Below are 11,666 nucleotides of genomic sequence, written 5' to 3' on the forward strand. Positions count from 1 at the left end.
CATAACAACAAACACTAACCTTAAAAGAGATAGGGGTATTGCTGGAGCATAGTGTTGGGAAATTCCGAGATTATTGCAACCCAGTTACGCAGCGGAAAAATAAAATCTCTGTTGATTTCCTTTCCCAGAATTCGAGTGCTTCGTTTAATTCAAAAGATGGATATGAGACTAACCTGTTAATCTCGTTGAGAAGAAACAATGTTGAACTGATGGTGCTACCTTTTCAAACGAACACCCTCTATGGTATCCACACGAACGTTTTCTATCCTTCTAGAGTGCTAGCTCTCTCAAAGATGGATAGATTATGTGCTCCACAATCTACAATCTTTTAGACTGAGTCTTCTCAAAACCACACGTACCTTCCACAATTCGTAGAATGGGTATTTATATGTTTCAGTCTTTTGTTTTTCCCACAACTCCTTTTCCTAAAAGGAGTTGTAGGAGTTGTGTTCATCCCACAACTCCTTTTCCTAAAAGGAGTTGTGTTCATAACCTACTATCACAATCTCGTAGATACTCAAATATCTTATGTGATAGAGTCATTTATCTGTAACACTTACAAATAGACTGCAGATCTTTTAAATATTATTATCTCATAATAATAAATTATTAATAAGTTATTATTATTAATTATATTAATAATTAATATTAATAATAATAACACTTATTATTATTAATTATATTAATAATTAATATTAATAATAATAACACTTTATTATTATTAATTATATTAATGGGTTTTGGGCTTTTGGCCCATTAATATGACATAGCACATCAACAACGTTATTTTGTGTGTGACCCAATAGGCTCATATTAATTGGCAATAGGCCCAGTCCCACAAGGCCCATAAGTCATAAGTGGCCTCTAGCAAGACATTATGACTACCCAACTAATATGAGGATCAATAGTCCGATAAAGCCTAATAAATAGAACATGAATTAATCCCTTTGTCACACGATATCTAGTTTGAACATAAGTCATGGTCAATGTCAAACTTATAATGTTCAAACTTATGATTTCTCGATCTCTAAGTAGACTGATAAATTCAAATGATATTGATCACACTATCAATTCATTTGAGCACGACCATGCATTTCTCAGTCTCACTTATCGAGGGGCCCAGAAGATATCTCTCTCATAGAGAGGGACAAATCCTATCTTGATTGTTCATTATCATCTACATAATTTCTATTATGCTCAATCATAACCTTTATGATTGTCCGATTAAAGACAACGTTTGGTTATGTCAAAACATAATAGTCCTTATGTTGGAAACTATGACAATCTCAAGTCAAAGGATTAAGACATAACTACTTTGAGATTCACTTATGACAATGACCCATGTAGTGATCTCAATGCGGGTCCATCCAATACTTTGTTCTCTAACAAGTATTTATGATTATTGAATTATATCAATATATACATAATCATCTCATGATTATCAATCAATAATCATACCAGTTATATTTTATTATTATCAACATAATAATAAGTAACCAGGGATGATAATCATTATTATATAACATGCAAACAAATAATAATGATAAAAACCTCTTTTATTAATAACCAAAATGACATACAAAAAGGTCCAAGATAATGGCCTAGGGCATATACACTGACACATAGACTTCCGTGTCTCCCAGGTACATTCTTCAAAGTTGTGGTGATTCCAAAGGACTTTCACCATCGGGATTTTCTTGTTCCTCAGCTTTCTGATCTGTGTGTCTATAATCCGCACCGGCTGCTCAACATAAGTGAGATCTCCTAGGATCTCCACATCAGGCTCATTAAGAATCTTGCCCGGATCTGACACGAACTTTCGTAACATGGAATCATGAAAAACCGGATGGATTATCTCCATTGAAGCAGGCAAATCCAGCTTGTACGATATATTCCCAATCTTCTGCAAGATTTCAAAGGGTCCGATGTACCGTGGAGCTAGTTTACCTTTCTTCCCAAAACGGATCACCCCTTTCATTGGAGACACCTTGAGCAACACCATATCTCCCTCCTGAAACTCTATTTGCCTCCTGCAGACATCTGCATAGCTCTCCTGCCGACTGACAGCAGTTCTGATCCTCTTTCTGATGATGGGCACTACTCTGCTGGTGATCTCTACTAGCTCAGGCCCTGCCAAGGCCCTTTCTCCAACTTCTTCCTAGTAAACAGGTGACCTGCACTTCCTCCGATAAAGAGCTTCATAAGGAGCCATCCCGATGCTAGCATGTTAGCTGTTATTGTAGGCAATCTCCACCAAAGGTAGATACTGCCTCCAAGAACCGCCAAAATCTAGCACACACATTCTGAGCATATCTTCAATTGTCTGGATGGTCCTCTCTGACTGTCCGTTCGTCTGAGGATGGAAAGCAGTGCTAAAATTCAACCTAGTACCCATAGCATTTTGTAGACTCTGCCAAAACTTGGAGGTGAACTAGGGTCCCCTATCAGACATTATTGAAACAGGAGCCCCATGCAACCTGATCACTTCATCAACAAACACCTGCGCCAATTTATCCACAGAGTAGCCACTCCTGACTGGGATGAAGTGAGCAGATTTGGTCAGTCTGTCCACAACCACCCATATAGAGTCTAGTCTATTAGACGTTGCCGGTAACCCCACCACAAAATTTATAGCTATATTCTCCCATTTCCACTCTGGAATTGGCAGTGGGTTAAGCATTCCAGCTAGCTTCTGATGTTCCAGCTTCACCCTCTGACATACTTCGCAGGCGGACACGAACTGTGCCACTTCTCTCTTCATAGCTGGCCACCAATAAACTCTCTTCAGATCTTGATACATCTTGGTGGCTCCAGGGTGAACACTGTATCTGGCATTATGAGCTTCCCTCATAATGTCTCCCTTCAGACTCACGTCATATGGTACACCTAACCTGCTCCCATAGCGGAGGATCCCCTTGCTGTGAAATCTGAACTCTTCATTCTTGCCGGACTGAGCGGTCCTGGCAATTTTTAATAACTCTGGGTCCTCATGCTGTTTCTGAGCCACCTGCTTCAGAAATACGGGTGTTACTCTCATTTGGGCTATCAAAGCACCTGTACCAGACAACTCTAACTGCAGCCCTTCATTAATGAGCTTATAGAACTCCCTCACCACCGGTCTTCTCTCTGCCGTAATATGGGATAGACTGCCAAGTGACTTCCAGCTTAGGGCATCTGCCACAACATTTGCCTTGCCCCCGCGGCTAGCACGTGCCGCTTCAGCAAATTTATTTCTAGGCCCAGCCATATCTGCAAAAAGATAAGTAAGTAAGCAAGAAAGTTTGAAATTTAAAAATGGCAAAAAGAGAAGTACCATGATCTCTAGCCAAGGAGGTGCCTTCCCCAAGGCTAGGGAGGCTAGGCAGGTGAGGATCACGAGTCTAGCTCGCTTGAAGATTGCTCTGCTAGGACAAGATGGTGTTCCTCACTGCCTTAGTAATATTAATTTTCCTAAGAGACTTAGCCATTGTCAAAAGAGAGGCTAAAGCCCCATCATCCTCCCTCCTTGGTGGGATCCCATCCTTCCTCAGTTCAACCCAAAAGTGCCAACTTATTTGAAAGCACCCAAAACCCCAGGCATTCAGTAACAAAGGATAAAAAATTTATTTTTCCACTGCTTCAATGAAGAAGGTATCCAGTCAAACATTGTCAAATATTTTCGCTCTCTAAAATATCAAAATTCTTCATTTTTTTGGGTACCCAACTGGTATAGTTAAGAAAAGAGGGATACACTCTGTTAGATGTTGTTATTAAAGCAAATGAGCCGGAAGGCCACCAAGATTCTCCAACTATTAGGGTGTAACTGGGCAACCGAAAGCTTATGGAACTGAAGAATGTCGATAAAAAAAGGGTCCAATGGGAATTGGAGACTTGCCTTCAGCTACTCCTTGAAGACCATAATTGTGTCTTCCATAGGAATCAAGTCATTCACATGAACTCGAGGAGAAGAGGCAAAGATGCAAAAGGTCTCGTGAGGGATGTGATATGTATCGTAAAGGCGTCCTACATCCTGCTTCAATAGGCCAAAAATGATATCACTAATAGAATTACCTTTGCTTTTTGAAGCCTCCCTCAAGGGAATGATCGGGGCCAAGGCATGAATAGGACCTTCGAAGGACTAGCTTGAAGCAAAATCCCCACTAGGGGAAAGAGAAGAAGAAGTATTTCTATTCATATTGAAGAGAAGAAGAAAATAGAAGTTACCGCATGAAGTATGAACAAAGAAGAAGTTGTGAACAAGTCTTTTCAGGAATAATAGATCACAGGAGAGCAAGAATGGTATTGGTAAGAAGAAGGGCTCTTATAAGACAGTTTTAATGGCAAGCTTTAAATGCGGCATGATAAGCAGTACAACCATCATTGAGGGGCTAGATAGACATAACGACGTAAGACCAATCTCAGGAGGCCACATGCCTCAGACTTCGAGAACAGCTATCTCTCTCAAATCTAAAGAATCGAAAACCAGCAGGGAGACCTCTGATGCTACATAGCAATCACTCAAAATAAGCCATGAGCTATCACCACCAGACAGGGCCATGTGGTAAGAATCTGATAGGAAAACATGGTTCAACTTAAGGAAAAGAAGATCCAGATACCTTAAACACCCGGTTCATCATCAAGGCTCACCCTTTCATCGATAGGGCGAATCTAGAAACGAAGTTACTGTTAGTTGACATAGCTCAATGTATCCCCATTATACCTATAATCGCAGGATTACCAACTTATTAGCTGGCGATATCTCTTATTAAGCAGTCGACCACATCACCGCCGAATAGTCAAGAAATACTATATTTATCCCCACATTCTCACAATATAAAAGAAGAAGAATTACAGAGACAAATGAATGCTATTCTTGAACACTGCTCTAGTTCTAAACAATTCATTACATTCTTTTTATTTTTCAAAATACTGACTTGAGCGTCGAAATGGTTGCCGTGAACACCCATCACTACCTCACTTTCTCTCCCTTGCAAGTTTAAGCCAATACCAATATAGTTCCATTTTGACCAATCTAATCTCTTCAACATCAATTATTTAGTTCTTGTAGTATAAAAAAACTCATTAGTTGATCTCTCAATTTTGTAAATATGCCTACTAATTAGTTTTCCCATATTGATGGTTTGATGTCTCAATTTTGTAAATATGCCTACTAATTAGTTTTTCCATATTGATGGTTTTTAAAACCGAGAGATCAACTTATGAGCAAATAGTAATTTTTTTATTATAATATTATATATTTAGTATAAATAATTTATTATTCATTTTTATGTGCAATTTTTAATAAAATTATATAAATTTATATTTTATTATTCTTTATTTTATTATTAAATATCATATTTTAAAAAATTATTATTTATTTTTATATAAAAATTTTAAAACGTAGTTTTAAGAAGTAAGTACTAAAAACTAAAAAATTGTTTTTAATTTTAAAAAATAAAAAATAAAAATTTTATAGCATTATCGAACACACTAAAATTATGGTAGATTTCTATGTAAATTTAAGTTGCGTTTATCTATGAAAAATAGCTTAAGTTTAATGAGTAAATTTTTATTTGTAATTTTAAAAATAGAAGATATTAATAAATTTATATATAATAATATAAATAAAATTTTTTAAAAAATTTAAAAAATGTTTTAAATTTTTTATTTAAAAAATATCTTTTTATTAATTAAACTTTTTAAATAACGGACAATGTGGAAAATATTTTTAGTAAACAATTGGTGGCTTAAATTAAAAAGAAAAATTATTAGATAAGTGTCCAAGCGCACGCCCGTGGCTTTCGAAGAACTGCACGATCCAATCTTAGTTAATAAGTATTTATTTTAGTATATTTCTGATAATAAATTGTATAGAGTAAGATAATAAATTTGAGATAATAAAAGATAAGTGTTAGTCAAACTCCATTAGAATAGATTTTAGTATTATAAACTGGTTGTTGGGACGAGCTTAATTTTATGTATTAAGCATCTATCATTTGAGATTTTAGTTTCATTTTGCAAGGTTGCGGCTTCTCTCTCGGAGGTAGAGGAGGCATTTTTTCAACTGGCAGCAGGTCTCATTTTAACGGCTCTTTATTTTAATTTTATATTTGTATTTGTATTTATGTTTCTTTTAATTCGAGTTGTTTTAGTTTGAGATTTGAATTTTAATTTTGTTTTCATTTTCTGGTGTGTGTATACAGGATGTTAAGAGAGTGGTTGATTTTTTCGCTTGTGTGTTGGTTGATTTTTGTTAGATATCTTGAGGATCGATGGAGTTTCGGTGCCGGAGCAATGATAATGTAGATTCAGTGGCTCCATAACTATATAGACCGGAAATATTATGGATCGGCCTTTCCTCTCTAGTGGTGGTCGACGGTGAATTACTGCAGCCTTCTTTGTACATTTGGTGTATCAGCTTCTGTGTTTGTCTATCATTTTATTATCGTGCATTAAAATTGATTTTCTAGGTGTTGGAGTTTTTTTTTCTGCCTTGCGTGTTGTTTTGAATTTTCTTTAGTTTGCATGTCTTTTTGGGCGGCGTCGTTGATAAAAAATTATCTTTGTTTTTATTCTGACGTTGTCTGCAGCCAGTGATAGTTGAAGTGATGAGAATTGGTACTTTCTGTTTTCTTAATACGGAGACCGTGTTGAGTTCATTGATTGATCTTTGTTGGATATGTTGAGAACCGGTAGAGTTAGAGTTTCGGCGCTGGAGTGATGATACCACAGATTCAGTGGCTCCATAACTATATATACGGTAAATGTCATAGGTCAGATTTTCCTTTTTCGTGGTGGTCGACGGTGAGTTACTGCATGTATATTAGCTTTTCTATTTATCTAAAAAATGATCTTTGTTTTTGTTATGTGGTGGGCGTTGGTATTTTTTTTTTTTTTTAAAATAGAGGTTGTGTTGGGCTCAGTGGATTGGATTAAATGGGTTTTTAGTTTGAATTCTGTAATCACTTTATAGTCTTATAAATATGTGGTATTTTTAATATAAATAGGTTTATATTGTAAAAAAAAAAAAAATTCATTTTTAATAAATAATTATTTAAAAATTTATTATTTTAATTAATAATAATTATATTTGAGATAAATAAAATAAATATTAATTATAATTAAGGGAGATTAAATATTGAATATATTAAATGCGTTCGATTTTGAATAGTCATTTTTATGGGTATCTTACCAATTGCGTGAAATTTCGACCTTTGTTTAATGAAATTTATTATTATTATTTTATGTTTAGAATAAAAAATAAATTTCCTTTAATTAAAAATAATATCATTTTAAAAGAAATTAAAAACATATATTTAATTACGTATGAATTCAAGTGAATTTTCTATAAATATTTTTTTTTCTAATAAGGCATAGCAGATTTATGAATTTTTTTTAATAAATAATTAAATTGATTAAATAACTTTTAAGTTTTTAAAATATAGGCTTACTAAATTTTCTATTATATTAGTTGAACTTTTTTATCTAAATTAGTTTAAAAGTTTCAATTTAAATTAAATATAAAAATTATTGAGTTAACTTTCTTATTAAAAAAACTAAATCAAATTATTTTTAGAGTAAATTGATTTTAAATTAATACTTATAAATTAATTTAAATTAAAAGCTAAAATGGTTAAATTAAATTTCCTTAAAAAGTAGAGAACAAAAATTTTGCCAAGCAAAATTCTGCCTAATTTGGCTAATTGAGTGTGAAATAAGCAACTGGGCCTAAATGGGTTGCCTGAAGGTCCAATTTTGCCAAACGTAATGAGCTTGTGGAGCCCTGCAATTGGTACTTCCACTTAAGCTTTTAAGCTAAGCAATGTCCTAATAAATATATGTTTGTAGGACAGTAGCCCTATTTGGAATTAAAATTTAAGAGTGATCCTGCAATTGCACAAGTCCGACGAATGTAAACTACATGAACAACGGTGAGTGAGTATAAGGAGACAATGAAATTAATAGTAATTAAAAAATAATATACCAATCACCCCATCCTCATTTGCATGGTGTTATAGGTTATAAAAAGTAAATATATTAACATAGGAAGTAAATATTGATAGATGAGTCAGTTACTTAATTTTAGAGATTATATAATTATAAGCTTGATTTTCCTTCCTGTTTAGATATTGTCTCTCATGTATAAATAGGTTATAATCTCTATTATGAAATACAACAAAATATTATCTTTTTACATGGTATTAGAGCCTCACTCATTGAGATTTAAATTTTATTTGGAGACTTAGGGCTCTATTCATTTAGGTTATCAATAAAGGATAACGTTTGGAGATTTAGGACTCTATTCATTTGGGTTACTCATAAAGGATAACATTTGAAGACTTAGAGCTCTATTCATTTGGATTACCAATAAAGGGTAACATTTGGAAACTTAGGACTCTGTTCATTTGGGTTACTCATAAAGGGTAACATTTAGAGACTTAGGGCACTATTAATCGGGCACTGTTCACTAGGTACTGTTCACGGGTACTGTTCATCGAGTACTATTCATGGGTATTGTTCTTCTGATGCTTTTTTTATTTTGATTGTTTTGAGTTGGTTGTCCTTATGGCTGAAGTTAAAACCACCATAACTGATGTGATTCTTGTAATGATTAAAATAATAGAACATAAATTAAATAGATCTAATTTTTTGGATTGGAGTAAGACTATCCGTATTTATTTACGAAGTATTTAAATGGATGATCATCTTACCAAGAATCCTCCATCTGATGAAACTCGTAGAGATTGGGTGAGGTATGATGCTCGTTTGTTTCTGCAGATTCGAAATTCTAGTCATAGTGAGGTGATTAGTCTTATTAATTACTGTGAATTTGTTAAAAAATTAATGAAGTATTTGGAATTTCTATATTTTGGGAAAGGGAATATTTTCCGTATTTATGATGTGTGTAAGGCATTTTATCGAGCTGAGAAAATATGGTCTCCCGTTTTAGTGATGAACCTGAATGTCGAGCCATGGCACAAGCCGTTTGTGAAGTTTTGTGAGTATGTCAACTATTGGAAGAAGATGGGTTCACAAATTCGGTACCTGCAAAGTTGTGGTGTGATAATCAAGCAGCTATCCACACTAAAATTATGGTAGATTTCTATGTAAATTTAAGTTGCGTTTATCTATGAAAAATAGCTTAAGTTTAATGAGTAAATTTTTATTTGTAATTTTAAAAATAGAAGATATTAATAAATTTATATATAATGATATAAATAAAATTTTTTAAAAATTTTAAAAAATGTTTTAAATTTTTTATTTAAAAAATATCTTTTTATTAATTAAACTTTTTAAATAACGGACAATGTGGAAAATATTTTTAGTAAACAATTGGTGGCTTAAATTAAAAAGAAAAATTATTAGATAAGTGTCCAAGCGCACGCCCGTGGCTTCCGAAGAACTGCACGATCCAATCTTAGTTAATAAGTATTTATTTTAGTATATTTCTGATAATAAATTGTATAGAGTAAGATAATAAATTTGAGATAATAAAAGATAAGTGTTAGTCAAACTCCATTAGAATAGATTTTAGTATTATAAACTGGTTGTTGGGACGAGCTTAATTTTATGTATTAAGCATCTATCATTTGAGATTTTAGTTTCATTTTGCAAGGTTGCGGCTTCTCTCTCGGAGGTAGAGGAGGCATTTTTTCAACTGGCAGCAGGTCTCATTCTATCGGCTCTTTATTTTAATTTTATATTTGTATTTGTATTTATATTTCTTTTAATTCGAGTTGTTTTAGTTTGAGATTTGAAATTTAATTTTGTTTTCATTTTCTAGTGTGTGTATACAAGGTGTTAAGAGAGTGGTTGATTTTTTCGCTTGTGTTGGTTGATTTTTATTGGATATCTTGAGGATCGGTGGAGTTTCGGCGCCGGAGCAATGATAATGTAGATTCAGTGGCTCCATAACTATATAGACCGGAAATATTATGGATCGGCCTTTCCTCTCTAGTGGTGGTCGGCGGTGAATTATTGCAGCCTTCTTCGTACATTTGGTGTATCAGCTTTTTTGTTTGTCTATCATTTTATTATCGTGCATTAAAATTGATTTTCTAGGTGTTGGAATTTTTTTTTCTGCCTTGCATGTTGTTTTGAATTTTCTTTAGTTTGCATGTCTTTTCGGGCGGCCTTGTTGATAAAAAATTATTTTTGTTTTTATCCTGACGTTGTCTGTAGGTAGATGAAGTGATGAGAGTTGGTACTTTATGTTTTCTTAATACGGAGACCGTGTTGAGCTCATTGATTGATCTTTGTTGGATATGTTGAGGACCGGTTGTTACAGATAATATTGGTTATATTATTTGTTACTAAATAGCTGTATTAGTTGTATTCTAATGATAGTCTTACACTCTTATACTTATCCTTTGTAACTACTCTGTATACAGAGATGTATAAATAGAGTTGTACTATTCAATACGAAATATATAGAAAAACCTAATTCTCTCTAGTTTGTACATGGTATCAGAGCCGCTATAATTCATTTGTTATGGCTCTTGTTCCTTTATCCTCATCTTCTTCTTCTTCTTCTGTTTCAACTATTACCTCTGCCTCTTCTTTTTCCATCAAACTAAAAGACAATAATTACTTAGCTTGGAAAACCCAGTTTGGAGCGATTCTAAATTTCCAAGGTCTCAATGATTTTATTGATGGTTCTGAATCAGCTCCCTCTAAAACTATACCCACATCTACTACAGATGCCACCCCTATACCAAATCCAGCATATACGGTTTGGTTCAACAAAGATCAGATGCTTCACTCATGGCTGCTCGCATCTCTTACAGAAGAAGTATATTCTCTTGTTTATGGTCTTACCTCTTCACATGCTGTCTGGGAAGCTTTAGCCAATGCATTTGGTGCTGTATCTCAAGATCGCCAGGTTCAATTACATATTGAACTCCAAGAGCTCAAGAAAAATGATCTCTCAGTCTCTGCTTATCTGAAGAAAGCAAAATCCCTTGCTGATGAGCTTGGTGCAGCCGGACGACCACTTTCTCCAGCTGAATTTAATGCGATAATCTATCGCAATCTTGTGTTTGAATTTCACTCTATTATCACCAATCTTAATCTTCGTCCTCAACCAGTTTCGTTTTTTGAACTGCATAGTCATTTGGTTGCACATGAAATGCTTCTTAATAATTTACATCAACCAATGGCAAATTTAAGTCTTCGATCGCGTTCTTCTACTGCTCCACTTTTACCTACACCTCGATCGAATGCTACTGCTCCTACTCATATGTCTTCTGATTCTTCGAAGTCTAATAAGGTGGTTTGTCAAATTTGTGGCAAACCAAATCATTCTGCTTTGAACTGCCGCCGGCGATTTTATCGTGGTCCTATTGGAAATAATAACAGTGGTAATCAATCTGGTTATTCTAATGGCAATTATTCTGGATATTGTCCTTCTCGGCCTTATAGAGCTCCTAATGCAAATATGGTGTACACAATGCCTTACCCGACTGCTCCTTCTATTGCTGATTCTGCTTCGGTTTCCTGGTTCCCTGACACTGCTGCCAACTATCATGTTACCTCTGATCCGCAACAATTGAATGTCATCAATGAGTATTCAGGTAATGATCAATTATTGGTTGGCAATGGACAAGGATTGCAGATTTCACACACTGGTAATGGCTCTGTTTCCAATTCCCGTTGCAAACTCAAGCTCAATCATATCTTATGTGTTC

This window comes from Manihot esculenta, chromosome 14, assembly GCF_001659605.2.
Source record: "Manihot esculenta cultivar AM560-2 chromosome 14, M.esculenta_v8, whole genome shotgun sequence".
Classification (NCBI taxonomy): Eukaryota; Viridiplantae; Streptophyta; class Magnoliopsida; order Malpighiales; family Euphorbiaceae; genus Manihot; species Manihot esculenta.